Genomic DNA, 3,460 nt, shown 5'->3' on the forward strand with positions numbered 1-3,460 from the left:
AAAAGAAACCATTCTCAAAATGCAAAGGAAACCCACTGTATGGCAGAATATATGAATCAATGATACATCTAATAAGGGGTTAGTTTCCAAAATATATATAATTTCCAAAAACATATTAATTTCCAACTTAGAAAAGGAAGACAGTTCAATTAACAATGGGCAAAGTACCAAATGAATATGCATTTCTCTAAAAAGAACATACAGATGACCAGTAGACATATGAAAAAATGCTCAATGTCACTAGTAATCAGAGAAAAGCAGATTAAAATAACAATGAGGTATCATCTCACACCTGCCAGAATGACTACCATCCATAAATTAAAAAACAAGTTCTGACCAGGATGTGGGGAAAAGAGAATCCTATTACACTGCGGGTAGGAATGCAGACTGGTACAGCCACTGTGGAAAACAGTATAGAATTTCCTCAAAAAATTAAAGATGGAATTGCTGTTTCATCGAATGATCCCACTTCTGGGAATATATCCTAAGAATCCTGAAACACTGATCAGAAAGGACTATGTGGTTGGACATTAATAATTAACTAAATTCTAGCACCCATATGTTCATAGCAGCACAATTTATAATAGCTAAGATCTGAAAACAGCCCAAGTGCCCATCAGTAGATGAGTGGATAAAAAAGATGTGGTGCATTAACACAATGGAATACTATCTATAATAATAAAAGTATAATATGCTAATTAGACCAGAGAGTCGAACAACCTTCTGGACATCATTCCAGACATCCTTCAGGATGAAGCCGTGGCAGCGGAGGCCAAGGCAGAGGTGGTTAGGGGTGATGAGGCAGGCAGGCAGGTGTGCAGTTAGGAGCCAGCAGTCCCAGATTGCAAGAGGGTGCAGGTCGGGCTGGGGGACCACCCCCCCCATGTGCACAAATTTCATGCACTGGGCCTCTAGTCTATATACCAGTATAAAAACCTAATATGCAAAATGTGCCCTTGGGAGTTCGACTGACCAGGAGTTCTATCTCTCGCTATGACGTGTGCTGACCACCACGGTGCGGCAAGGAATGAAGGAAGGCCCTAGCCAGCAGCCAGCAGCGGGGGAAGGGAGGCCCCAACCAGCAGCCAGCAGCCTGGGAAGGGAGGCCCTGGGCAGCTTTTGCAGCTGCTAGGGACCCTACCTGTGCATGAATTTCATGCACTGGGTCTCTAGTAAAGCTATAAAAAAGAAGGATATCTTACCCTTTGAGATAGCATACAGGGACCTAGAAAGTATTATGCTAATTGAAATAATCCAGTCAGAGAATGACAAGTATCACATGATCTCACTCATGTGTGGAATCTAATGAACAAAATAAACTGATGAACAAAATAGATACAGAGATATAGAATCATGGAACAGACTGAGGAATCCAGAGGAAAGGGGGTTGTGTGTGTGTGTGTGGTGGGGGGGGGGGACATGAAGAGACTAACCAAAGAATTTATATGCAAATATGCATAGCCCATGGACAGAATCAATAGTGTAGTGGAGGACTCAGGTGGGGCAGGAGCACAGGGGGAAAATCGGAGACATCTGTAATACATCAATAAAAATAAATATATAAAAATAGAAACAGTGCTAAATGACTAAGTTAAGAGTTTTAGAAACAAAGAGAGATATTTTTGCAAATTTTACTTTATCTCTTATTACTAGTTATATGGTCTTGAGAAAATTAATTTCCTTGTTTTAAAATTTCACCTACAAAAAATAGATAAAATAGTTTTGATCTAAATTATAAGGCTTAAATGAGATGTTCATAGAATACACTAATGATTACTAACTGCTTAATAATCAGTGAAGAGATCAGTACACATAAAAACCATAAATGTGTAGTAATATTGTAGAGGATGTCATTTCATACTTTAACAACCTTAATTAAAACAATACTAATGTTTCTGAGAATAGAAGTACTATGTAGGAGGGCATTAATAATTAACTGAGTTCTAGCAGATTTTTCTTTTACTGGAATCAAACCAACACAAGGGTGCTGATGAACCTTATTGTTCAATAAAATTCTAAAATCTCTAACCAATTAAACAAGATTAGAAAGAGAAATTAGAAATTATAAAATTCAGGTAAACACTTGATTGGTGAATAAAGTAGACTTACTTTCTATTGATCTGATTGGGTCCTTAAAATATCCAATTAACAAATTGAAACTATTATAACAATAATATAGTTAGTTCAGTAATGTGAACAGACTAAATAAATTTCTAAAGGAGGAATAAAATGTTTAGAATATAATGGTAAATTTACCTTTCTCAAAAAGCAATTCAACATCCATCTTAGACTTAAGCTATATGTCATGATATACTTTCAGAGTAAAAAATAGAAAACAGTCTAAATACTTAAAAATAAGCAATTCTTCAAATAATTTTACTCATTCAGATAATTACATTTTTAAATAAGGACATTGATGAATATGCATTCTCATTAAATATTCTAGACATATTTTAGATGTGAAATTACAAAAATATTTATACAGATTTACCCCATTTTAGAATGTCTAATATGATACATGCAGATATGATTTTGGCAAATGCATAAAAATAGTAATAATACTGTCAGTGGGATATTAAATCATAGTTCATTTATATTTTTCATAAAAATTTATTCATTCTTAAATAACATCTTACCAAAAGACATTATCCAATAAAACATGTTTTTTCAACTTCTCTAATTTATAAAAACTCTTAATGAATTCAGAACACTGATTGCCAAATATTTTATAGCCATACTTTCGAATAAAATAAATCCAGTGACACATTTAATTTTCTTCTGGAACTGAGGAAAATCTTTGTTGCCAATTTGCAAAATAGATAAACTATTTCCAAATAAACTTAGAACATAAGTACTGATAGAGGTCAACAATAAACATCATATAGCATAAAATGTTTTCATTTAAATAAAAAATATTTAAATTACATTCCTTCTTACTAATTAAATTCTGCCAATCAATTCCTTTGCTTGTTTTGAAGTTTTTCTTTCTTTTATTATTAAGAACATAATATTTTTCCTTCTACATGATTTAGCCCATCACTTCAAACATGAATTCACAAACCCACATTATTTAGACTAACAATTTTATGTTTCTTCTCTTATTTTAATTTTCCAGTGTATTACCTCTGGGCTGTTGATGGAAATGGTAGATCTTAGAGAATCATAGAATCAAAATCTCTCTTCCTGGATCTCATCTTCTTTTGGCCCTACTCATTTTTAATATGTCCTTGCTCTAACTTCCACTCTTTCTGCTAAACCCATGGAGCATTCCTGAAGATGCAATGTTGGTACCAAAGCAATTTCAAACCACAAAGCATATATTTGTTCTGCAACCAGTGATGATTTGGCAATCAATAATTATCAGTGATAAGTTGTCATTGCTCAAAGAGTTGATTAAAAATTGCACTTTCAGGCCTGGACAAATCTCTCTCTCTCTCTCTCTCTCTCTCTCTCTCTCTCC

The sequence above is a fragment of the Myotis lucifugus genome, unplaced genomic scaffold, assembly GCF_000147115.1.
Source record: "Myotis lucifugus unplaced genomic scaffold, Myoluc2.0 scaffold_350, whole genome shotgun sequence".
Classification (NCBI taxonomy): domain Eukaryota; kingdom Metazoa; phylum Chordata; class Mammalia; order Chiroptera; family Vespertilionidae; genus Myotis; species Myotis lucifugus.